Raw genomic sequence first — 27,188 nt, forward strand, 5'->3', positions numbered from 1 at the left:
GAATTCAAGTGACAGTCCATTGGAAGGACATATCTGACCTGCTGAGTATCTCCAGCATTTTCTGTTCTATTTCAGGTTTTCGCCAACTTCAGTATTGTTAATTTTGAATTCTGTCCTTTCATTTGCCCAGACTGACTGCATGCACATCTTTAAATGTTCACATGATGTGCACTCTGGGATGCATACACCAATTGCAATATCACAACACAAAAAGCAATATAAGTAACCACTCAGAATGTGTTCTCTTCCTCCAGCTCCCTACAACGAGAGGGCAGCTGCCAAAAATACACCCACTGCCTACTTCCTGCTCGGAAAAGGACACTGCAGATCCTTCTTGTGGTTTGTGAGATCAATCATTTCAGAACATTGCTCATCTCTTTTATATTTCAAAAATATACTTTATTCATAATATGTACAGTAAATACAATCAGTACACATCTTTATGTTTATTGTATCATCAATTCAACATTCTCTCATAATACATCAACGCCACACCTGTTTCCTCCTGAAGCAATGCACCCCTGAAGTGCTTGAGAGGCCGTTGCACAGGGCCCAGCCCCTCAGCATCCATCGGTGGCAGGGACCCTAAACTGTGGTCCTTCTTTGCAAAGCCTTTTCAGTGACTGTGGATGAGGGTGGTGATGCCCTTTCTCATGAACCCACATGAGGAAAATACAGCCCTACTTTATCTCAGCTGGTTTCAAAAAATACAGCAAAGCCAACAGAGAACCAATGATGAAATGTACTTTTCAACACATTAAAAGTATGCCATGCAGAGAGGTTTTAGGCTGATAGGCCGATTAAATTCATATCTGCATTGGAGTCAGGTCGTTCAATAACAGAGGCGGAGCTTCCTGTTACGCTCCTTAGTGACCCCTCACGGAAAACGGCTGTGTTTACACCCGCCCCTTCTCATGCTCAGATATATTGAATAAGGAAACAGAAATATATTTTCTTCACTCTCATTTTCACTAAATAATTTCCCGGACTTGCTTCCAAATGTGGATTAAATGTTAGTTTCTACGGTAAACATTTTGAACACTGTTTACATTTCGAAATTAATTTATATTTCTAACCTATCGGACTGGTGGCAACTCCTGCACCAAATAGTGTTCGAAAAAAAAGCAACAATCTTATCCGAATTATGTCAACTATTTTCATTAATTAAAATTTCCAGGTCTGCTTTGAATAAATTCAGAGCTCGTCGAATTATCTGAATAATATGTAAGGTGTCAGGCACACAAATATCATCCATAGCTCTGGCTACAGAGGTGCTTTACAGAAAATGCAGAAAAGCTGACTACTAGGCGATTGTTCCACGCAAACAGTACATACTGTATTAGCTCACTAAATATATTATAAAATAATAAATGTTTTAAGTACTCAGGAGGTTAGGCGGCATCTCCGGAGAGAAAAAATAACGTTTCAAATCGATGGCCTTTCATATTATAGTATTATTTTTAAAAATTGTAAAAAAGTTGAACTGGTAGTATTTTAAAAAGCTGCCCATGAGATGCTGGACGTACTCAGCAGGCCAAGCAGCAAACGTGTCGAGAAACCGTAAATGTTTCAGCTCACAGGTGCCACCTAACGTGCAGAATATTTTAAAAATGAAAATCGAGCAATTGGAATGCTTTGCATTTTTAAGTCTTCCCCTTTCCATGCTGCCACTGAATAAACAAAAAATTGTTACATTTGTACGTTGATGCCCAAACAGAAATACAACGTTAAGAAAAACACCGGGAAAAGAAAAAGTGTAAACCCATTGCCGTGTCATTGCTTTCCCGCAATGCCGTGACTCGGATTCGAACCGAGGTTGCTGCGGCCACAACGCAGAGTACTAACCACTATACGATCACGGCGAGCTACATGGGCGTTAGACCCGAAACCAAAAAATTATTCTCAAGTGCAGCCACGTCCTGTAAGCGTCCACTTGTTCGACGAATGGGAGTATACGTTCATTATGGTCACCCATAAAATATGTCACAATCTTGAAAGTTTCCTGTCGAGCCAACAATAACTTGCATTTATTTTGTACCTTGAAAGTAGAAACGGGCTTCATGAATTACTGACCCTCAGTCACATATAGATAGGTTACAGCACAGTGGGATGCCATTCAGTCTTTCAAGTTCACTTTGGCTTTCGTTCAGAGCAATTCCATGCCACCCTGCCCCTTCCCCCACATCTTTTCTCCATAAATTTGCAGTTTTTTCTTTGCCATGTATTTTTCCAATTCTTTCTTGACAGGGAATTCCAGATTCCAACCACACCTAGCGTAAAATAGTTATTTCTCATATCACTATTAATTCTCTTCCCGTGTATTTAATGCTCGACCACTCCATAAAAAGTAACAGCTTCCCACTATCCACTCAGTTCAGACCCGTCATTCTTTTGTAACACTTCTATCAAATCTCCTCTGTTTCCTCTTTTATAAGGTTACAGTCTCTCTAATCCTTATAACTGTACATTCTCATCCCAACAACAATTTGCAAGAATCTTTGTTGAAACCCCCTCTCATGCCCTCACATCCTTCCCGTGAACACACTGGAGTCATCGAGTCACACAGCACGAAAACAGCCCCTTTGGCCCACCAAGCACACATTTACAGTAATCCCATTTTATTCTCACCACACTCCCATCAACTCCCCCCAGATCTACCACTCACCTACACATTTGGGGGCAATTTACAGCGGGCAATGAGCCCATCAATCCACTCGTCTTTGGGATGTGGGAGGAAACTGGAGCGCCCAGGAGAAACACATGCAGCACAGGGAGAACGTGCAAACTCCACACAGACATTAAACACTCCATTTGAGGCCAGACTAGTGTTTTGTAAAGGTTCAGCATGTATTCCTTGATTTTAAACTCTCTGCTTCTATTGATAAAGACTGCAATTGTGTTTGCCTTATTAATCTTTCTCAACCTGTCTTCCTAATACCCCGAGATTCCTCTGCTCCTGCATCCCTTTTAAAAAAGTATCTTTCATCTTACATTCCCTCTTATTCTTCCTACACATCACATTTCTCTGCATTAAACTTCATCTGCCATGCCCATACCCATTCCACTAGCCTGTTTATACCCTGTGTAATCTGTCACTATCCTTGTTGCAGTTTACAATGCTGCCAAGTTTTGAGCCATCCACAAATTTGGAAATTGTTGCTTGAACTCCCATCCAGGTGATTAATACAGATGAAAAAAAGCAATGGCCCCAACACCAAATCCAGGGGAATGGCACGATTCACCTTCTTCCAGTCTGAGAAAAAATACAACACTGTTGTCTGTTAGCCAACTTCATATCCATGCTATCAATGTCCCTTTTTAGGCTAATTGCTTCAACTTTGCTGATGGTTGTTTTATAGCATCTTATCAAAAGTCTTTTGGAAGTCCATAAACACCACATGAATTAATTAATCCATTTTCATCCAGATGATTGTTAATCCTAACCTGGATCAATGTGTCTGAAACCTTGCCCACCACTGAGTTAAAGTGACTGTTTAGGCATATCCTGACTCCATTTCTGGAATTAAAGCAAAATATTCACTACTCTCCAGTCCGCTGGCACGACCCCCCCCCCCCCCCCATATCAAGAGGATTGAAAGATTATGCTCAATGTTACAGCAATGTCCTCCTGTACTTCCCTCAAAATCCTAGGATGCACCCACCTGGTTCTGATAATTTACCTACTTTAAGTTCCTTCAACTTTTCTAATACCTCTGTGCTATTAATATTTTAACATATCTATTCTCTCAACTTTTTTTCTCCTTTACCAATACTATGGAATTACCCTCTTCCCTGTAAAGAAAGATATAAAGTACTTTTTAGTTTCTTAACAGTGCCCTCAGCATCCATGTGCAAGTTCCCATTTTTGTCCCTTCTCCTCTTCTGAATCTAATCTAAGTCTAATGATATAAGGATCATTATCGTCAAAATGTTCTTCCCCTCTCAAACCTTGGCCCACCACATCCAGGTCCAACAATGGCACCATCCTCATTGGACCAGAAATATACTATTCTAGAAAATGATCCTCGAAAGGTTTTAGAAACTGTTCACCTTTTTTTGCCTTTGAGACAATTACCATCCCAGTTTACACTGGGATAATTAGGGTCCCCCATTATAACCATGCTATGATTTTTGCATTTCTCTAGTGATTTCCTTCATATTTGCTTCTGTACATTGTTCCCACTTGTTGCTGACCTATAGAATACTCCCACAGGGTAATTTGCTACTTTTAGGACATCCTCTCTCTCCAGCATTGTAATATTCTCCTTAATCAATACTGCTACCCCTCCTCCTTCCTCTCCTTCCTCAACACTTTTTTTTCCAGGAATAGTTAATGCCCAGTACTGCCCTTTCTGAGATAAATTTAAAGAGGTATCAAGGACCTCACAATCTACCTTGTTATGACCTTGCACCTTATTGTCAATCTGCACTGCACTTCCTCTGTAGCTGTGACACTTCATTCTGTATTCTGTTATTGTTTTTGCCCTGTACTTCCTCAATGCACTGTGTAATGAATTGATCTGTACGATTGGTATGCAAGACAATTTTTTCACTGTACCTCGGTACAAGTGACAATAATAAACCAATACCAAAACATAATTAAGTGAAGGAAGACTTCATAAAGTTCACCACAAGCTACATAAGCATCCTCATACATAAAACACACAGTATAGAGATACAGCAGGTAATTGGGAAGGCTAATGGGATATTGGCTTTCATTTCAAGGGGATGCCTCACTGGAGGCACTTCAGAGAAGGTAAATTATTGTTTGATGAACAAAGGTGCAATAATATTTGCCAATGTTATTGAAGTTTGGGAGAATGAGAAGTGATCTAATTAAAACATACAAGATTCTTAAGGGGCTTGACACAGTAAATGTTGGGAGGATGTTTCCCCTCATGGGAGAGTCTCAGGCCAGAGGGCAGAGTCTCAGAATAAAGCAGTATTCGGTTAAAACTGAGATGACAAATAATATCTTCTCTCAAAGTTTGTGGGGCAGCAAGTGTGACCCCACTATTTAAGATACCAACCTGTTAGCCTAATATAAATAGTACAGAAAATGCTGGAATCTATTATGCAGACCTTGAAAAGAGTAAGGATTAGGCAGAGCAAGAGAACCAGTGGATGCGGCATTTTTAGATTTTCTATTAGGGTTCATTCAGAGATTAGTCAACAAGGGTAAAGTATATAGAACTGAGAATAACGTACTAGCATGAATTGAGAAAGTAGAGTGAGATATTTTTCAAATTGGCAGACTGAGGCGTCACAGGATTGGTGCTTTGGATATTTCACCTATTAATTCACCATATAATTCACTTTTCTTTACACATTATACAATAGTAAATTTACACAATGAACCTAGTAAGTTTAGTGCAGGAAACAGGGCCCGAGTGAGTTTTACAGAAGCACGTGGTCAAGGCCCTGGTGATTTGAAAAGGAGCACAGGAACAAGGTCCCAGTTAATTTAAAATGAGCATGGGAAAGGGGCCCAGTGTATCTAAAGGGACCATGGGAAAAAGAACCAGTTGAACCAGATCAGGATTTCCAAACACAGGATAGTAGATTATCGGAGTTTCACTGTATTAAGGGAATTTAGGGATCTTGGGAGAGTGCTGGAAAATTACTGAGGTATAAGATCAGCCATGATCTTGATGAATGACGGAACAGGCTAGAAAGGTCAGATGGCTGACTCCTGATACTAATTCTTAGGTTCTTACAAGACTCTGTGATTCAACACCACATGGCTCATTAGAAAATACTTATTTGCCAAACTGGGTTAGTTTAGGGTGTTTTAAACATATACAGGTTTGCTCATACATCATCGGTGTTGACAGTACTGATTTAGACGGGGACTAAGACACCATCCAAAATGACGCATAGCAAAAAAAAATTATCAGTGTTTAATTATACACCCTTACTGGAATAAAACAACATTTGTTTTATGTTTGTAATTAATTCTGTGATTAAACCCCCTATGACTGGAAAAAAAAATTTGGCCCATTGCCGTGTCATTGCTTTCCCGCAATGCCGTGACTCGGATTCGAACCGAGGTTGCTGCGGCCACAACGCAGAGTACTAACCACTATACGATCACGGCGAGCTACATGGGCATTAGGCCCAGAACCAAAAAATTATTCTCAAGTGCAGCCACGTCCTGTAAACGTCCACTTGTTCGTCGAATGGGAGTATACATTCATTATGGTCACCCATAAAATATGTCACAATCTTGAAAGTTTCCTGTCGAGCCAACAATAACTTGCATTTATTTTGTACCTTGAAAGTAGAAACGGGCTTCATGAATTACTGACCCTCAGTCACATATCATAGAAAGGTTACAGCACAGTGGGATGCCATTCAGTCTTTCAAGTTCACTTTGGCTTTCATTCAGAGCAATTCCATGCCCCTTCCCCCACACCTTTCTCATAAATTTGCAATTTTTTCTTTGCCATGTATTTTTCCAATTCTTTCTTGACAGGGAATTCCAGATTCCAACCACACCTAGCGTAAAATAGTTATTTCTCATATCACTATTAATTCTCTTCCCGTGTATTTAATGCTCGACCACTCCATAAAAAGTAACAGCTTCCCACTATCCACACAGTTCAGACCCATCATTCTTTTGTAACACTTCTATCAAATCTCCTCTCAGTTTCCTCTTTTATAAGGTTACAGTCTCTCTAATCCTTATAACTGTACATTCTCATCCCAACAACAATTTGCAAGAATCTTTGTTGAAACCCCCTCTCATGCCCTCACATCCTTCCCGTGAACACACTGGAGTCATCGAGTCACACAGCACGAAAACAGCCCCTTTGGCCCACCAAGCACACATTTACAGTAATCCCATTTTATTCTCACCACACTCCCATCAACTCCCCCCAGATCTACCACTCACCTACACATTTGGGGGCAATTTACAGCGGGCAATGAGCCCATCAATCCACTCGTCTTTGGGATGTGGGAGGAAACTGGAGCGCCCAGGAGAAACACATGCAGCACAGAGAGAACGTGCAAACTCCACACAGACATTAAACACTCCATTTGAGGCCAGACTAGTGTTTTGTAAAGGTTCAGCATGTATTCCTTGATTTTAAACTCTCTGCTTCTATTGATAAAGACTGCAATTGTGTTTGCCTTATTAATATCTTTCTCAACCTGTCCTCCTAATACCCCTAGATTCCTCTGCTCCTGCATCCCTTTTAAAAAAGTATCTTTCATCTTACATTCCCTCTTATTCTTCCTACACATCACATTTCTCTGCATTAAACTTCATCTGCCATGCCCATACCCATTCCACTAGCCTGTTTATACCCTGTGTAATCTGTCACTATCCTTGTTGCAGTTTACAATGCTGCCAAGTTTTGAGCCATCCACAAATTTGGAAATTGTTGCTTGAACTCCCATCCAGGTGATTAATACAGATGAAAAAAAGCAATGACCCCAACACCAAATCCAGGGGAATGGCACGATTCACCTTCTTCCAGTCTGAGAAAAAAAACATACAACACTGTTGTCTGTTAGCCAACTTCATATCCATGCTATCAATGTCCCTTTTTAGGCTAATTGCTTCAACTTTGCTGATGGTTGTTTTATAGCATCTTATCAAAAGTCTTTTGGAAGTCCATAAACACCACATGAATTAATTAATCCATTTTCATCCAGATGATTGTTAATCCTAACCTGGATCAATGTGTCTGAAACCTTGCCCACCACTGAGTTAAAGTGACTGTTTAGGCATATCCTGACTCCATTTCTGGAATTAAAGCAAAATATTCACTACTCTCCAGTCCGCTGGCACGACCCCCCCCCCCCCCCATATCAAGAGGATTGAAAGATTATGCTCAATGTTACAGCAATGTCCTCCTGTACTTCCCTCAAAATCCTAGGATGCACCCACCTGGTTCTGATAATTTACCTACTTTAAGTTCCTTCAACTTTTCTAATACCTCTGTGCTATTATTATTTTAACATATCTATTCTCTCAACTTTTTTTCTCCTTTATCAATACTATGGAATTACCCTCTTCCCTGTAAAGAAAGATATAAAGTACTTTTTAGTTTCTTAACAGTGCCCTCAGCATCCATGTGCAAGTTCCCATTTTTGTCCCTTCTCCTCTTCTGAATCTAATCTAAGTCTAATGATATAAGGATCATTATCGTCAAAATGTTCTTCCCCTCTCAACCCTTGGCCCACCACATCCAGGTCCAACAATGGCACCATCCTCATTGGACCAGAAATATACTATTCTAGAAAATGATCCTCGAAAGGTTTTAGAAGCTGTTCACTTTTTTTTGCCTTTGAGACAATTACCATCCCAGTTTACACTGGGATAATTAGGGTCCCCCATTATAACCATGCTATGATTTTTGCATTTCTCTAGTGATTTCCTTCATATTTGCTTCTGTACATTGTTCCCACTTGTTGCTGACCTATAGAATACTCCCACAGGGTAATTTGCTACTTTTAGGACATCCTCTCTCTCCAGCATTGTAATATTCTCCTTAATCAATACTGCTACCCCTCCTCCTTCCTCTCCTTCCTCAACACTTTTTTTTCCAGGAATAGTTAATGCCCAGTACTGCCCTTTCTGAAATAAATTTAAAGAGGTATCAAGGACCTCACAATCTACCTTGTTATGACCTTGCACCTTATTGTCAATCTGCACTGCACTTCCTCTGTAGCTGCGACACTTCATTCTGTATTCTGTTATTGTTTTTGCCCTGTACTTCCTCAATGCACTGTGTAATGAATTGATCTGTACGATTGGTATGCAAGACAATTTTTTCACTGTACCTCGGTACAAGTGACAATAATAAACCAATACCAAAACATAATTAAGTGGAGGAAGACTTCATAAAGTTCACCACAAGCTACATAAGCATCCTCATACATAAAACACACAGTATAGAGATACAGCAGGTAATTGGGAAGGCTAATGGGATATTGGCTTTCATTTCAAGGGGATGCCTCACTGGAGGCACTTCAGAGAAGGTAAATTATTGTTTGATGAACAAAGGTGCAATAATATTTGCCAATGTTATTGAAGTTTGGGAGAATGAGAAGTGATCTAATTAAAACATACAAGATTCTTAAGGGGCTTGACACAGTAAATGTTGGGAGGATGTTTCCCCTCATGGGAGAGTCTCAGGCCAGAGGGCAGAGTCTCAGAATAAAGCAGTATTCGGTTAAAACTGAGATGACAAATAATATCTTCTCTCAAAGTTTGTGGGGCAGCAAGTGTGACCCCACTATTTAAGATACCAACCTGTTAGCCTAATATAAATAGTACAGAAAATGCTGGAATCTATTATGCAGACCTTGAAAAGAGTAAGGATTAGGCAGAGCAAGAGAACCAGTGGATGCGGCATTTTTAGATTTTCTATTAGGGTTCATTCAGAGATTAGTCAACAAGGGTAAAGTATATAGAACTGAGAATAACGTACTAGCATGAATTGAGAAAGTAGAGTGAGATATTTTTCAAATTGGCAGACTGAGGCGTCACAGGATTGGTGCTTTGGATATTTCACCTATTAATTCACCATATAATTCACTTTTCTTTACACGTTATACAATAGTAAATTTACACAATGAACCTAGTAAGTTTGGTGCAGGAAACAGGGCCCGAGTGAGTTTTACAGAAGCACGTGGTCAAGGCCCTGGTGATTTGAAAAGGAGCACAGGAACAAGGTCCCAGTTAATTTAAAATGAGCATGGGAAAGGGGCCCAGTGTATCTAAAGGGACCATGGGAAAAAGAACCAGTTGAACCAGATCAGGATTTCCAAACACAGGATAGTAGATTATCGGAGTTTCACTGTATTAAGGGAATTTAGGGATCTTGGGAGAGTGCTGGAAAATTACTGAGGTATAAGATCAGCCATGATCTTGATGAATGACGGAACAGGCTAGAAAGGTCAGATGGCTGACTCCTGATACTAATTCTTAGGTTCTTACAAGACTCTGTGATTCAACACCACATGGCTCATTAGAAAATACTTATTTGCCAAACTGGGTTAGTTTAGGGTGTTTTAAACATATACAGGTTTGCTCATACATCATCGGTGTTGACAGTACTGATTTAGACGGGGACTAAGACACCATCCAAAATGACGCATAGCAAAAAAAAATTATCAGTGTTTAATTATACACCCTTACTGGAATAAAACAACATTTGTTTTATGTTTGTAATTAAATCTGTGATTAAACCCCCTATGACTGGAAAAAAAATTTGGCCCATTGCCGTGTCATTGCTTTCCCGCAATGCCGTGACTCGGATTCGAACCGAGGTTGCTGCGGCCACAACGCAGAGTACTAACCACTATACGATCACGGCGAGCTACATGGGCGCTGACGAACAATACTTAGAATCAGCCTTAACTACGAAATAACTTGCCCTTACACTTAATACTGATTTTTAAGATACTGGATTTAAAACTGCTGTACAGAGACGCAGGAAATGCAACGAAATTGACTTATTGCGGTGGTAACACTGCGCAGGGTAAACGCTGCCCAGTGGCAACAAACTCGATTGAGATTGTTTGTCGTTGCTCTTCCCTGGTGGAAAGCATGCAGCGCACAGGACTTTGCACTACTTAAAACATGAAACAATTGTTTTCTGCAACGCCTCAATACAATAAAGTAACTAATTTCCAGTAAGATCGTTGGAACAATTTAAACGTACTTTTAGCCAGTCATGGTTTTGGGAGCTTGACCATTCTGTTAAACCTAAAATATCTTCAAGGATGCATCGCCAATCTCCTAAAACCACGTGAAGTTATTCCATTTTTATCTACAAATCCCAATTTCAAGAAACGTAAGTAAAACCAGTTTAATAACATTTCAACTTATTTACTTCTTGCTTTATATGGTTTCTCGTATTGTGCCCCAGCAAAAGAGAATGGAAAACCTCCACCCCTTTGCCTCCTCCCTGCAAAAAGAACCCTACTTTTGACTCATCGGAATCGTTTATGTAAGACCTCCACGCGGTGCTGCCTTGCTTTTGAAGTGGCACAATAGTGTACGATGATCTATAATTACAGGAAAAAAGCGCAGAACCCGCTTTTTCCTTTACATAAAGGTTCTGATGAGAATCATCAACGTAAAACGCTGTGTTTCTCTCTCCACAAATGTTGGCTCTCCCAATGAGTATTTCTATCAATTTTGTTCATTTTACGTTATTCTGCAGCCAAAGCTGTTCTTTTTCTAAGGTTAGGCCTGCTTCGCACTGGAATAAAGATGACAAGCTTTAAAAAAGCGAGTATTTTGCCAAATTATAACAGTGTGGTTGACATTAAGCACAGCACACTAGCAGACACGATCCATCTACCTTAAGGTTTCTTTGCAAGATGGCAGCCTATCAACAGGACAAAGGAGAAATAAAAATAGAAAATGCTGGAAATACTTAGCAGGTCAGGCAGCATCTGTAGAAAGAGTTAACTTTTCAGCTCTGAGCATGATTTCCAGCACTGCAGTTTTTTTTTCCACAAAAAATATATGCTTGGTTAAATACATTATGTCCATGGCATATCTGAATCAAATCTGTCAAAGTGGTTTGGTTGATTAAATTATATTGCAGTTGGCTTAAATCTTCCTTTAAGAATATGTATCTTCTGCCAGGTGGGCAGTCGTGAACACTTGCTGGAAAAAAACCACAATAAGTATCTCCAGCAGTTCAGCATTTCAGAACTAGAGTGGCAGCTGCCATCACTACAGCATGTCTACAAGACCAAGTGGTCGCCTCATTATAGGAAGGATGTGGAAGCTTCAGAGGAGATTTACCAGGATGCTGCCTGGATTGGACAGCATGTCTTATGACGATAGGTTGCATGAGTTAGGGCTTTTCTCTTTCGAGAGAAGGAAGATGAGAGGTGACTTGATAGAGGTGTACAAGATGATAAGAGGCATAGATCGAGTGGGCAGTCAGAGACCTTTTCCCAAGGCGAAAATGGCTAACATGAGGGGGCATAATTTTATGGTGATTGGAGGAAGGTATAAGGGGGATGTCAGAGTTAAGTTTTTACACAGAGTGGTGGGTGCGTGGAACGCACTGCCAGCAGAGGTTGTGGGGGCAGATACATTAGGGACATTTAAGAAATTCTTAGATAGCCACATGAATGACAGAGAAATGGGCGGGAAGGGTTAACATTTGGGAGGGTTAGGGTTAGATAGATATTAGAACCGGATGAAATGTCGGCACAACATTGTGGGCCGAAGGGCCTGTACTGTGCTGTAGTGTTCCATGTTCTACGTTCTAAGTGCTTCATGATGGCACAATTAATAAGATGGGAGCACCACGGTTTATACGTGTGCAGACAGGGAATGGGTGACTGCCAGGCAGACTAGGAGGAGCCGGCAAGTAATGGTGGAATCCCCTGGGTCCACCTCACTAAATAACAGATATTCCCTCTTGGATATTGATGAAAGCTATGGTTCTTCAGGGGAGTGCAGCCAGAGTCAGATGCTGAAGTATTTAGTTTCAAGCTTTGGTCACTCTTTAGCAACATTTCTGTAGCAGCAGTGTGATCACACCCATACATAACTATTTTTGCCATTAATACACTAACTTGTCACAGATGCAGCATACACTTAGATATAGTTCCATACAGTGATCTTATGCCTTTGCTGCATGCCTTTGATTCCATTGCCTATTTTACTATTTATATTTTTACTTTGCATTCCAGTTTTGCTCTCTCTCTCATGACTCTACTCTCAGGTTCCCAACCACCTGCCAAACAAGTTTAAACTCTACCTGAAAGCACTAGCAAAAGTCCTATTGAGACACAACCTGACAATACATGGAGCATTCTGTAGAATTTTGGCCCCCCCTAGTTAAAAAATTACCTTCCAATTGCTACAAAAAGAGTGCAGCAAAGATTTGCCTGATTGGTTCCTGAGATGTAGGTCTGTCATATGAGGAGAGATTAAATAGGCCTTTATTCCTTAGCGATTACAACAATGAGAAGAGATCACATTGGAATGTACAAAATTTTTGGAGAGCTCAATGGAGTAGATATGGGAATGGCATTTCCCATGGCTGAGGAGTCCAGAACTAGGAGTCACGGTATCAAAATAAGGGCGGGCCACGTAGGACTGAAATAAGGTGCAATTTCTTCACTCAGAGAGTGGTGAACCTTTTGAATTTTTTGCCCTAAAGGATTTTGAGGCTCAGTCATTGATTGCATTCAAAACAGAGATCAACAGAAATCTGGATATAGAACCATAGAACAATACAGCACAATACAGGCCCTTCGGCCCACCATGTTGTGCCGCCCTTCAAACCAGACCTAAGGCTATCTAACCCCTTCCTCCCACATATCCCTCTAACTTAAATTCCTCCATATGCTTATCTAACAATCTCTTGAACTTGTCCAATATATCAGCCTCCACCACCACCCCAGGTAACACATTCCATGCACCAACCACTCTCTGGGTGAAAAACCTCCCTCTGACCTCTCGCTTGAACTTCCCACCCAATACCTTAAAGCCATGTCCTCTTGTTTTGAGCATTGGCGCCCTGGGAAAGAGGCACTGGCTGTCAACTCTATTTATTCCTCTCAATATCTTGCATACCTCTATCATGTTTCCTGTCATCCTCCTTCTCTCCAATGAGAACAGCCCTAGCTCCTTTAGTCTCTTCTCATAGTCCATACTCTCTAATCCAGGCAGCATCCTAGTAAATCTCCTCTGCACCCTTTCCAACGCCTCCACATCCTTCCTATAATGAGGTGACCAGAACTGGACACAGTACTCTCAGTGTGGCCTAACCAGAGTTTTGTAAAGCTGCATCATCACTTCGCAGCTCTTAAACTCGATCCCCCGACTTATGAAAGCTAAAATCCCATAAGCTTTCTTAACTACCCTATCCACCTGTGAGGCAACTTTCAGTGATCTGTGGATATGAACCCCCAGATCCTTCTGCTCCTCTACACTGCCCAGAATCCGGCCATTTACCTTATACTCTGCCTTGGAGTTTGTCCTTCCAAAGTGTACTACCTCACACTTCTCTGGATTGAACTCCATCTGCCACTTGTCAGCCCAGCTCTGCATCCTATCAATATCCCTCTGCAAGCTTTGACAGCCCTCCACACTATCCACACCACCACCAATCTTTGTGTCATATTGAAGGAATCAATGGATGTAGGGATAAGGCAGAAAAATTATGGTGTGGTAGATGAGGCAGGATCTTATTGAATAGTGGAGCAGGTTCCAAAGGTCAAATGGTCTTCTCCAGCTTGTATTTCTCAAGGCCTTATGTTTGGGAAGAAATCTATTCCTTCTCTCCTTCCAAGGAGTTCTCACTGTTGGAGCATCCTCCCATTGACATCACAAACAATTATTACTCATGAGCCTTTATTTTATAGTGAATGCAAAGCTTCCTGGGAAAACTTGATTCAGCAGTCACTCACTGCCCCCATAAACATACTTTCAGAGTGATTTTCTTCTGCACAACAAGTTACTATTGAGCAAGATGGTGCCGGTGCGTGGTGACTCGTTGCAAGCTGCTCTCTGCAGATCCACCCCCCCACCCAGCAACATGGGACCGTTACAGGTACATGGCTCTTTTGCTATTTATTGTTAATGAAACATACAAAAGCAATTTTCATTACACTTCCAATATTAAATGTTAACAAGTATTTTTGGATTTATAAATCAAACAGAACAATACCAGTTAATCTGTAGTATTGCAGGAATGAAGTGATTGTTCTGGACCAGTCTAACTGAGGAGAATGAGATAAATTACTCTATTCTAACTCATAACAAAGTAACAGCTTTACCATGTCTCTTAATGCAAGTACAACACTAACTACAGAGATGATTGGGCTCTATTTGGTTTGAGGACAATTACAACGGCATATCTGTTTGAAAAGTTAGAAATGAATGAATCTATCTGTAAAATGGGTAAATTATTGGAAGGTATTCGAAGGGCAGGATATATCAGTATTTGGATAGACAGGGCCTGATTCGGGATAATCAACATGGCTTTGTGCATGGTAGGTCATGTCTAACCAATCTTATAGTGTTTTTCGAAGAGGTTACCAAGAAGGTTGATGAGGGAAAGGCAGTGGACGTTGTCTACATGGACCTTAGCAAGATCTTTGACAAAGTCCCACATAGGAGGCTGGTCCAGAAGGTTAAGTTGCTTGGCATTCAGAATGAAGTGGTCAACTGGATTCAACATTGGCTTAGCGGGAGAAGCAGAGAGTGGTAGCAGATTGTTGTCTCTCTGACTGGAGGCCTGTAACTAGTGGTGTGCTGCGGGGATCGGTGCTGGGTCCTTTGTTGTTTATCATCTACATTAATGATTTAGATGATAACGTGGTAAACTGGATCAGCAAACTTTCGGATAACACTAAGATTGGGGTCTAGTGGACAGTGAAGGCGGCTATCAAAGCTTGCAGCATGATCTTGACCAGCTAAGTAAATGGGTTGAAAAATGGCTGATGGAATTTAATGCAGACAAGTGTGAGGTGTTGCACTTTGGGAGGACAAACCAGGGTAAGACTTACACTGTGAATAGTAGGGTTCTGAGGTGTGCAGTAGAACAAAGGGACCAGGGAGTACAGATCCATAGTTCCTTGAAAGTGACGTCAGAGGTAGATAGGGTCATAAAGAGAACTTTTGGCACTTCATAGATCATGACACAAAATACAAGAGTTGGGATGTTATATTGAAGTTGTACAAGACGTTGGTGAGGCCAGATTTAGAGTATCGTGTGCAGTTCTGGTCACCTACCTACAGGAAAGATAGCAATAAGTTTGAAAGAGTGCAGAGAAAAGTTACAAGGATGTTGCCGGGATTTGAGGACCTGAGTTATAGGGAAAGGTTGGATAGGTTAGGACTTTATTCCCTGGAGCACAGGAGAATGAGGGGAGACCTTACAGAGGTATACAGAATTATGAGGGATAGAGGTAGGGTGAATGCATGCAGGCTCCCCCCCCCCCACCCCTGCCTGCCCTCCCCCCCCCAAGGTTGGGAGATACTAGAACTAGAGAATATAGGTTTAGGGTGAAAGGCGAACTATTTAAGGGGAATCTGAGGGGAAACTTCTTCAGTCAGAGGGTGGTGCCAGTGTGGAACAAGCTGCCAGGAGAAGCGGTAGATGCGGGTTCAATTGTAACATTTAAGAGAAGTTTGGACAGGTACATGGATGGGAGGGGTTTGGAGGGATATGGTCCGGGTGCAGGTAAGTGGGACTAGGCAGATGATCAGGTGGCATGGACTAGATGGGCCAAGAGGCCTGTTTCTGTGCTGTAGTACTCCATGACTTTAATTATGACACCAATAACAAGTTGAACTAACACAACCTAAAATAAAATTCATCGGTGTCAACAGAGAGTAGTAAATTGGATTAAAAATTGATGAAGTGGGAGAAACTAAAAGGTAATCATTAACATGTTTTTTTGATGGGAGGATTTTGCGCAGTGGAGTTCTGAAGATCCAGTTCTGAGATCCCTTGTTTATTGTGGTATGAATGTCTTGGACTTAAATATAGGTGCCATAATGAATAGGGTTACTGATGATACCAAGATTGGCAATGTGGTGGACAGTGAAAAAGGAAGTTCAAGGCTAGAAGATGAACAATGGACTTGTTTGGTGGGAACAAATTTGGCAAACAGAATTCAGACCAGACATGTGAAAGCCTTAGGGAAGGCAAACAAATCAATGCAAGCAATATACACTAAATGTCAAGATCCCATTTCTTAATGCGTAAAATCAAAGGGAAATTAAAGACTGCATGTTCAATGACCTTGAAGATAGTAGGATACATAGATATCTTATATAAGGTAGTTAAAAATGTATATGGTAAACTTGTTTTTATTGGCTGAGGCATAGAGTGCAAGAGCAGAGGATCATGCCAGAAATGTAAAAAAGCACTAATCAGGTTGCAGGTAGTGTAATGTGTATAGTTCTGGTTAATGCACTACAGGAAGCACGTGATAGCAGCAGATTAGGTGCAAAGGAAGTTTTAAAAAATACTGTCAGGGCTAAAGATTTATAATTTTAAGAGACTGACTGTGTTGGGGAGATTTATTTAAGGTATATAAAGATTCAAGAAACCTCGCGAGGGTGAACAGTAAAGACCCATTTACTTTGGCAGAGAAGTCAAAAAGGGAAGATAAATTGAGGCTAATTGGTAGAGGGGAGTTGAGAAAAAGTGTTTTCACCCAAAGAACGGCAGTCTGAACTCCTCATCACGGTTAAGAAGTACCTGGGTAAGCAGTTGAAGATGTGTAACCTGCAGGACTAAAGACCAAGAGTAACCTACAGAACTCCACTTTTGGTTAGCAAACGTGGTGGGCTGAATTGCCTCCTTCTGTGTCGTAAATCTTTATGGGTTGGATCATCCTGGATCTAGCTGACTGCCTGAACTTGCTGCCCATGGGTGCTCACCCACCTGCACCTACTTATTTCTGGATATGGGCAGCTGGCCATGCTGACCATCTTTACCTGAGAGACACTCAGGAGGCAAAGCAACTGTGAACAGGCTTAGTTCACATATCTTCCATCTTGATAGCTTTTGACATATTAATAAAAGTTAAAAATATCTTTAAAACTAAAAAATACTTTAAAACTTAAAAGGGTAGAATGTAAAATACACTAAGAAAATTAAAATAAAATATACTAAAATACTACCTTCACCCCACTTACCTTCACTTACTTTTATCTTAGAGTCAGCAACTATATTCATTGAATAAGGTCACAGTTCTTGCACCAGCCCTCCCTTGTGAAAACCTGAGGAGCCAGATGCCAAGTTCATCTAGGCCCTAGTCTTTGCATGCCAGAGATCCAGTGAGACTATTGAATCCAGCAGCAGTGGGGGAGGAGACATTTGTTGGCATTTGACCTACAGCTTCTGTTTTCAGTGCTCACTGAATGTTGGAAATGAGCTAATCAGCAAGCAGGAAACAGTTCGCAGATCAGGCCAAAAGCTAATCATAATCAGTTCTTTGAATGAGGCCTAGATGACAAAGGTTGTATGTTTATTACTGATCAAACAAATAACTCAAAAGAGACACTCGCAATAATTTTATTTTACATGTTTTGGATCGTCACAGAGCCATAGAGTTGTACAGCACAGAAATGGGCCCATGCCCACCATAATGCCCATCTATGCTCACCCTATTTGCCCACATTAGGCCTGTATCCCTTTACTCCTTTCCTGTCAGGTACCTGTCCAAATTCTTTTTAAACTTTGTAATTGTACCTGCCATTTCTTCTGACAGCTCATTCCATATAACCACCAGCCTCTATCCTCTAAATTTCTCCCCTCTTATCTTAAACTTACGTCCTCTAGTTTTAGACTCCCCCACCCTCGGAAAAAGACTCTATCTACAGTATCCATGCCCCTCATAATTTTATAAACATCTATAAGGTCACCCCTCACCCTCCTATGTTTCTGTGAAAATAAACCAAGCCTATCCAATCTCTCCTGATAAGTAAAGCCCTCCATTCCAGGCAACAGTCTGGTGAATCTCTTCTGCACTCTTTCTAATACTATCACATCCTTCCTGTAGTGTGGTGACCAAAACTATACACAGTGCTCCCAAATGCAGCCTGACTAATGTTTTGTACAGCTGCAACATAACATACCAAATCTTATACTCAGTGCCTCTGCCCATGAAGGCAAGCATGCTGAATGCCTTCTTCACTACCCTATTCACCTGCGTCACCATTTTCAGAGAGCTATGACTCGCACCCTAAGGTCCCTCAGTACATCAACACACGAATCCCTGCCATTAACTGTCTATGTCCTGTTAGTATTTGACGTTCCAAAATGCATTACCTCACACTTGTCTGGATTAAGTTCCATCTACCTTCGCTCCGCCCAACTTTCCGACTGATCTGTGTCCTGCTGTATCCTTTCACGACCTTCTGCGCCATTTACTACTCCAGCAATTTTTGTCTCGTCAACAAACTAAAAGTCCACCTGCATTGTTGTTCAAGTCATTTATATATATATATGACAAGCAACAATGGTCGCAGCATTGATCCATGTGGTACACCACTGGTTATAGACTTCTAGTCAGAAAAACACTCCCTGACCATTCCCCTCAGCCTCTTATCACCAAGCCAATTTTAGATCGAGCTTGCCAGCACACCATGGATCACATGTGTCCTACCAGCCTACCGTGTGGGACTTTGCCAAAAGCCTTGTTAAAGTCCAAGTACATTATGTCTACTGCACTGCCTTCATCAATTTTCTTAGTTACCTCCTCAAAAGACTCAATCAGATTTGTGAGACATGTTAAACTAAGGTTCCAAAGTTGATTCACGTACTCCAGTAACTCTCCCAAATGAATGACCACAAACATTAATGAGCTATTGGAGGGCTATGTGGGAGGGAGGGGTTAGATAGATCTTAGAGCAGGATAAAATGTCGGCACAATATCGTGGGCCAAAGGGCCTGTATTGTGCTGTAATGTTCTATGTTCTATTCCCTTCTACACACACTATAGCCATAACAGATCCTCCCAACTTCCACAATTTAGCACCTTCCTTCAATAGTTGCAATAAGATTCTGATTTTTGTATTTAAATTTTTCTGTGCCATTGTCTCTCTCCAATTTATGTAAATTTTCTCCCAAACTACAATAATTTGTATTTATGCAGCAACTTTAATGCAGCAAAAGTTACCAAGGAACTTTGCAAAGTGTTGGCAAACAAAATTTAACACAAAGCAGATAAGCAACAGCATAGTCAGAGGCATGGATTTCCCTCAGTACTCCAGTTTCCCCCACATCCCAAAGTGCTGGTTTATAGGTTGATGGGTTACTGTAAAATACTCCTAATGTATATGGACAGAGATACAGGGAAATAAGCGAGGGAAAATTTTTAAAAAACTGCAGATTCTGGAAATCTAAAATAAAAACAGAAAATCCTGGAAACGCTCAGCAGGTCAGGCTGCATCAGAGGGCAGACTAAAGCATTTTCTTTGTTCTCCAAAATCAGCTGCATACCCTAGCAACCAATTCCATTACTATTCAAGGCATTGATCCAAAGTTGAACAAGGTGGTTCATTGTATACATATTGTTGGAAGATAGAAAAATAGGAGCAGGGTAGGCTATTCAGCTTTGCTATCCTGTTCTGTCATTCATGGCTTATCCTCTATCTAAATACTATATTCCTGCTCTCTCCCCACATAGCTTGATGCCTTTTGTGTATTGAAATCTTTATGGAGAAAGGTTCAGAACAATTAGGTTTAAGGATATACAGACACTTACAGTGGTAATATTTTCTATGGCCACGTCTTTAGTAAGTTCAATAAATGCATACTGTTACGGACTCAGTGAAAGTCCCTTTAAGATAGAGAGTGTGTGTATGTGTGTGTGGGGCGTGCTTACGTCAATAGAAGATAAAGGACGTAATGACGTTGTTGAAGAAGTCAGAAGAAGAGAGAGAGAGAGAGAAGGGAGAGAGACACCAGCCTGCTTGTTTTCTCTATCGATGGATGAGAAACAATAACTGTGTTTGCCACTGAAATCCATGTATGGAAGTTGGAAGAAATCCGGTGGAGTTCGCTTTGTTGCTGACCTGTAGAAGGAAACAGGTATTTGTGTGTGGACGACCACGGTTCGGATGCTTTTCGGGGTGAGGAAGTCACTACCGAGTAAACACTGAAGTGTCGTTTGGGTTCCATCGTGGAACATTTGGATTTCGTATGTACTCTCTCTATGTTTTTCTACATCTACATCTTATCTTCAGACAACGGTGGTTGTTGAAGAAGCCCTTGCTCATGTTTCACCTTATGGCTTGCGGAACTGAACTTTAAGAACCATTCCGGAACTGGGAGTTTTGGACTTTGTCACACACACACACACACGAAGAGTTTAGTTTTGGGGTTAACATTCAAGGTTTAACGTTTTTGAATTCTAACATACTAACATTTTTACTTTTATTTTACATATTATCATAAGTAGTGATTAATAAAATAGTTTTTAACACTGAATCATGCTCAGTGTGTTTCTTTTGTTGCTGGTTCGTGACAAAATTGGGGGCTCGTCCGGGATCCAATCCAAAGATTAACGAGTGTCATCCGGGATAGTTCCCAAGGTTAACGAGATTTGTTCGGGATTCAATCCAAAGATTTTTGAGGGAGGTCTGATAAATTCTTTTTAATTGGCTTGTGTGGGTGGAAACCAGCAACAATGGATACATTTTTGAAAAAACCCTCTCCTGGAGGATTGCAGGGGATGAGGAAGCCTGAATTGGTGAAAATTGCTGCAGAGTTACATCTTGAGGCAGTAACGCGATTTATGAGGAAGGCAGATATTCAGAGACTGATAGCTGGCCATTATGTGGAAAAGAAGGTGTTTGAGAAGGAAGTGTTAAAACAGTTTCCTGGCAGTGAAATAGCAATTTCTGAGGCACAGGTGCAGCTGGCAAAGATAGAGGCTGAATGAGAACAAACCCAGTTAAAGATAGAGGCTGAACGAGAACAAAAGAGATTAGAAGCTGAATGAGAGCAAAAGAAATTAGAGGCCGAACAAAAGAGATTAGAGGCTGAACGAGAGCAAACCCAATTAAAGATAGAGGCCGAACAAAAGCTAACTCAGATGAAGATAGAGGCTGATCTAGCAATGAAGCAGATGGAATTGAAGAGGATGGAGCTGGATAGTGAGGAAAAGGAGAAACAGAGGCAGCATGAGTTACAAATGAAGCGTAGGAGTTTGGAATCTGATTCTGAAGATGGTTTTTCAGCCAGCAGGGAGGTTCGATTAGTCCCTCTGTTTGAAGAAGATCAGGTTGATCAGTATTTCCAACATTTTGAAAAGGTTGCTGTGAGTTCAAACTGGCCAAGGAAAGGATGGGCTCTTATGGTACAGAGTGTGATTAAAGGTAAAGCTCAAAAAGCTTATTCTGCTTTGTCTGCTGAGGATGCAGCTGATTATACCAAGGTAAAACAAGCTATATTGAAGGCCTATGAATTGGTCCCTGAGGCTTATAGACAAAAATTCAGAGACTTGAGGAAATCTGCAGATCAGACTTATATGGAATTTGCCAATGGAAAGGGAATATGTTTTGAACGATGGTGCCTGGCTAAAAATGTAGATGGGGATTATGATAAATTGACAGAATTGATACTGGTGGAAGACTTTAAAAGATGTGTTCCAGCTGAATTAACAACATATTTAAATGAAAAGGCAGTGGAAACTTTACAAGAAACTGCTAGGTTGGCAGATGATTATGCTTTAACCCATAAATCAAAATGGGGACAACCTAAAACCTTTCAAAAGAGTTACAAAGACAATCCAGGTAAACCGGAGATTAAATTGGGAGGTAATCAAAAAGGAAAAGATGAAAAGAAGCCAGGGCTGGAGAAACCTGTTGAGCGTACTTGTTATTACTGTAAGAAACCTGGCCATGTGATAGCTAATTGTGCCCTTTTGAAGAAAAGGAAGGAAGCTGTGCCCAATGCTTGCTTTCAGGCAATTAAAAATCAAAAAGGTTTAGGAGATGCTGTTAAAGATCAGTCCTTGCAAGAGGTAAAGGCTGAAAAGTTGGTGGAGGTGAGAAAGGAATTCCGTTCTTATGTATCAGAGGGTTTTGTTTCACTGAATGATGAGTCACCCCAGGTGCCAGTGAAAATTCTTAGAGTTACTGGGGCTAGTCAATCTCTCTTGCTGGACAGTGTTTTAAATTTTGGTGAAGAAAGTGACACTGGTGAAGTAAATCTAGTACGAGGCGTTACAGGTGAGACCATGTCTGTCCCTTTTCACAGGGTGATTTTAAAGTCAAAGTTCGTAGAAGGACCAGTCGAGATAGGGATAAGACCTAGTTTGCCAGTGGAAGGAGTTTCTTTGTTATTGGGAAATGACCTTGCAGATGGAGAAATTGATCCTGTGGTACGGTTAACGACCAAACCAAGGATTGATGAGTCTGAGAATGATCCAGATGTTTACCCATCATGTGCGGTGACTCGAGCTAGAGCTAAAGAATTAGCCAAGACAGACAGTCCGATGCAGTCTGATGTAGTTCCTTGTGACAGTCCTAAACAGGAAGAAAATTATGATGCCTTATCTGAGACTTTTCTGTCTTCACTGGAGGATCAACATCCTTATAGTGAGCCTGAATTTAAAGATTTGTCTTTGTCGAGGAAGGATTTTATGGTGGAACAGACAAAGGACCCTGAGTTGACAGAATTGAAAGAAAAAGCTCTCTCATGTGAGGAGATTGAGAAAGTGCCAAGTGGATATTATGTCAAAAATGGAGTGTTAATGAGGAAATGGAGACCTCCCCATGTCCAAAAAAATTTAAAACTCGGTTGGAAAGAGTCTGCCAGCTAGCGAGAGAGAATTTGTAAACAAGCCAGATAAGAATGAAGACATATTTTGATAGACGTGCTCGGCCTAGGACATTCGCAGTGGGGCAAAAGGTGTTGGTATTTTTCCCTAGCCAAAATAATCCCTTGCAATCTCATTTTTCTGGACCCTATGTTATTGAATCTCGAGTGACTGATCTAACATATATAATCAAAACACCAGATAGACGCAAGAAAACACAACTCTGTCATGTAAACATGCTAAAACCTTATTATGAGAGGGATTCAGTTGTGGCCTTGGTGGATGGTGTAAAGGTTGTTTCTAGAATGCCTGATGTTGATGTTGAGGAAGGCCAATTTAGACCAAATATTGTTCCATCGAAACTAAAAAACCAAAATATCATGGAGAACCTTGAAACGAAGTTGGACCATTTACAAGTTTCACAAAAACAACAGATGAGAGAATTAATTTTAAAATTTAAAAATCTGTTCCCAGATGTTCCAAACAGAACATCGATAATTACCCATGATGTTGATGTTGGGGATGCAAAACCAATCAAACAACACCCATATCGAATGAATGTGGAAAAAAGTAAACTTGTTGATCAGGAAATAAAATACATGTTGGAAAATGATATTATTAGACATTCTACTTCAAATTGGAGTTTGCCCTGTGTTATTGTACCTAAACCTGATGGAACTGTTAGATTTTGCACAGATTACAGGAAAGTGAATGCTGTAACAAAGTCAGATGCTTACCCTATTCCTAGGGTGGATGATTGCATAGATAGAGTGGGAAAGGCAAAATTTCTCACAAAGATTGACTTATTAAAAGGGTACTGGTGTGTTCCATTAACAGATAGAGGAAGGGAGATTTCAGCCTTCGTAACCCCTTCTGGATTGTATGAATACAATGTTTTGCCATTTGGAATGAAAAATGCTCCGGCAACATTTCAAAGAATGATTAATTCAGCGATTCATGGGTTAAAACATACAGATGCCTACATTGACGACTTAGTGACTGGGAATGATACTTGGGAAGATCACATCTCTGCGTTAGAAAGGTTGTTTGAAAGACTTTCCAAGGCTAACCTTACAGTTAACTTGGCTAAAAGTGAATTTGGCCATGCCACTGTGACGTATCTTGGTTATGTTGTAGGTCAAGGCAAGCAAGCTCCTGTTCAGGCAAAAGTTCAGGCAATATCTGAGTTCCCTATTCCCACAGGTACGAGGACTGTTAGAAGATTTTTGGGAATGGTTGGATATTATCGAAAATTTTGTAAAAATTTTGCTGATATTGCTCTTCCCCTAACTAATCTTCTGAAGAAGGGAGTAAAGTTTGTTTGGACAGATTCTTGTCAAGAAGCATTTGAGAAGTTGAAAGCCATTTTATGCTACCATCCTGTGCTCAAAACACCTGACTTTGAAAAGCCATTTTCATTAGCAGTAGATGCCAGTGATGAAGCTGCAGGAGCTGTGTTGTTGCAGAAGGGTGACCTTGATGATATTGACCATCCTGTAGCTTACTTTTCAAAGAAATTTAATGAGCATCAAAAGAATTATTCCACCATAGAGAAAGAATTACTGTCGCTTGTTTTAGCCTTGCAACATTTCAGTGTATATGTTTGCACCGCTCAGAAACCATTGACTGTATATATGGATCATAACCCACTGGTGTTTCTGAGCCGAGTCAAAAACAAGAACAGAAGGCTGTTAAACTGGAGTTTAATTTTGCAAGAGTTTGATCTCAGGATAACTCACATTAAAGGCAAAGATAATGTGATTGCTGATTGTCTTTCCCGATGTTAAATGGGAAACATGTATCTGTACTAATCTGATAGTCTGTAGTTGTGTAGCATGATAATTATTAACATTACTAACTCTATGCGCGGTTAAATTTTTCTTGGGAAAAATTTTTTTTTAGGTGGGAGGTGTTACGGACTCAGTGAAAGTCCCTTTAAGATAGAGAGTGTGTGTATGTGTGTGTGGGGCGTGCTTACGTCAATAGAAGATAAAGGACGTAATGACGTTGTTGAAGAAGTCAGAAGAAGAAGAAGAGAGAGAGAGAGAGAGAAGGGAGAGAGACACCAGCCTGCTTGTTTTCTCTATCGATGGATGAGAAACAATAACTGTGTTTGCCACTGAAATCCATGTATGGAAGTTGGAAGAAATCCGGTGGAGTTCACTTTGTTGTTGACCTGTAGAAGGAAACAGGTATTTGTGTGTGGACAACCACGGTTCGGATGCTTTTCGGGGTGAGGAAGTCACTACCGAGTAAACACTGAAGTGCCGTTTGGGTTCCATTGTGGAACATTTGGATTTCGTATGTACTCTCTCTATGTTTTTCTACATCTACATCTTATCTTCAGACAACGGTGGTTGTTGAAGAAGCCCTTGCTCATGTTTCACCTTATGGCTTGCGGAACTGAACTTTAAGAACCATTCCGGAACTGGGAGTTTTGGACTTTGTCACACACACACACACACGAAGAGTTTAGTTTTGGGGTTAACGTTCAAGGTTTAACATTTTTGAATTCTAACATACTAACATTTTTACTTTTATTTTACGTATTATCATAAGTAGTGATTAATAAAATAGTTTTTAACACTGAATCATGCTCAGTGTGTTTCTTTTGTTGCTGGTTCGTGACAATACAACAAATCCGAAGTCCAAACCTAATCTAAAACAAAATCCTCAAATGCAAGATTCCCACCTTTCTTCAGAATTTTTTTCACCTTGGTGTGGTTGCCCTCTCTCACAAACTGATGTAACTGTGACCCTGAGGCATCAGCCTTCATTGTTCCAAGTTGTACAGGGCAGGGCACAGGGAGCGGTACCAGGTGTGACATCCTAAAACAAGTGAAACACAGAGTAAGAACTCAGCAAAAAATTGATATATAATCATTGCTTGACATCTTGAATTCATCTAAGAATACTAATAAAGGAAATGTTGCAAAGCAAATCTTGCAAATGCTGCAAATCAGAATAAAATGCTGGATATACTTGGGAAGTAAGAAGTATCCGCTGAGGGAAAATATGATTAACGTTTCAGGTCAATGACTTTTCATCAGAACTGAAAAAAGTTTGATATAACTCATTTTAAGAAGTAAAAAATGGAGAGAAAAGATGGGAAAGATTCAATGATGAAAAGGATGATGATATAGATGAAAGGGAATAGTTATTTTCCACATTGCTGAGTGATCGCCAGTGTTCTAACTATATTTTAACTGTTTGACTAAATTCTTGACTAGTTTTGAAGTCTAGTTCTTCGGCACCACAGCCAGGATGATATCTGGTCCCATAGTTCCAATTGTTTCTTGATATCACATGAAGTGGGTGAAGACTGGCTTCTGTGATTGTGGGAACATCAGAAGAAGCCAATATGAATAATCCACTTGGCATTTTTCACTTCTTTTACCCTCCACGTAGAGGATACTGTATTAGTAGCACGTAGAGTGTATTAAATCAAAAGCAGGGGAAGGAGGATGTTTTGAATGAACTCAGTGACTGAGTCTTCACACCAGGGTAGAGAATTACAGATGCATTGTCTGCATACTGCGGATTGATTACTGAGGATTGGGTAACTTTGGTTCTAGAATGGAGTTGTTGTAGGTTGAACAGCTTCCCATGAGTTCTAAAGATTAGCTCCATTCCTGCAATAACATTTTTGGAAGTGAGATGCAATACTGCAGGAAGATTGAAAGAAATGTTGGGCCAATGACATAAGTGTGGCTGACACATCCTCATTCTCTAGACCTGTTAGTTACCATTTTTGGCTTGCATAACATTGTGAAGCAAGCGTAAGGTGGAGATGACCTTTTGTGGGCAGCAAAATTTGAAGAGTCTGATTGTATAATTGTAACCATTTTCAAGAAAGGAGACAAGTTCAACTATGGTAACTACAAGAGCCTCTATTATTCGACACAAGG

At 40.6% G+C, this 27,188-nt stretch overlaps 1 protein-coding gene, 3 non-coding genes and 1 pseudogene across 5 annotated transcripts in view; 1 reads left to right on the forward strand and 4 right to left on the reverse strand.

The window, feature by feature from the left end:
• Nucleotides 1–225: 225 nt before the first annotated feature.
• Nucleotides 226–427, reverse strand: LOC127581542 (uncharacterized; annotated as a pseudogene).
• A 1,363-nt stretch (nt 428–1,790) lies between these two features.
• On the reverse strand, nt 1,791–1,862 carry trnah-gug (transfer RNA histidin (anticodon GUG)). Its single transcript has one exon. It is a non-coding gene; the product is annotated as a tRNA-His (tRNA).
• A 4,163-nt stretch (nt 1,863–6,025) lies between these two features.
• On the reverse strand, nt 6,026–6,097 carry trnah-gug (transfer RNA histidin (anticodon GUG)). The gene has a single exon. It is a non-coding gene; the product is annotated as a tRNA-His (tRNA).
• Nucleotides 6,098–10,259: 4,162 nt separating this feature from the next.
• Nucleotides 10,260–10,331, reverse strand: trnah-gug (transfer RNA histidin (anticodon GUG)). The gene has a single exon. It is a non-coding gene; the product is annotated as a tRNA-His (tRNA).
• A 57-nt stretch (nt 10,332–10,388) lies between these two features.
• The window catches only part of rad51c (RAD51 paralog C), a 57,855-nt gene continuing 41,055 nt past the window's right edge, over nt 10,389–27,188 (forward strand). The window contains exon 1 of one of the 2 annotated variants that reach the window (XM_052035835.1): nt 10,389–10,811. The gene's annotated coding sequence lies outside the window, so the exon portion shown is untranslated. Of the gene's footprint in view, nt 10,812–14,480; nt 14,547–27,188 lie in introns of those variants that run through there. The other variant, XM_052035834.1, reaches the window with a different exon arrangement.

This window comes from Pristis pectinata, chromosome 21 (genome assembly GCF_009764475.1).
Source record: "Pristis pectinata isolate sPriPec2 chromosome 21, sPriPec2.1.pri, whole genome shotgun sequence".
Lineage (NCBI taxonomy): Eukaryota > Metazoa > Chordata > Chondrichthyes > Rhinopristiformes > Pristidae > Pristis > Pristis pectinata.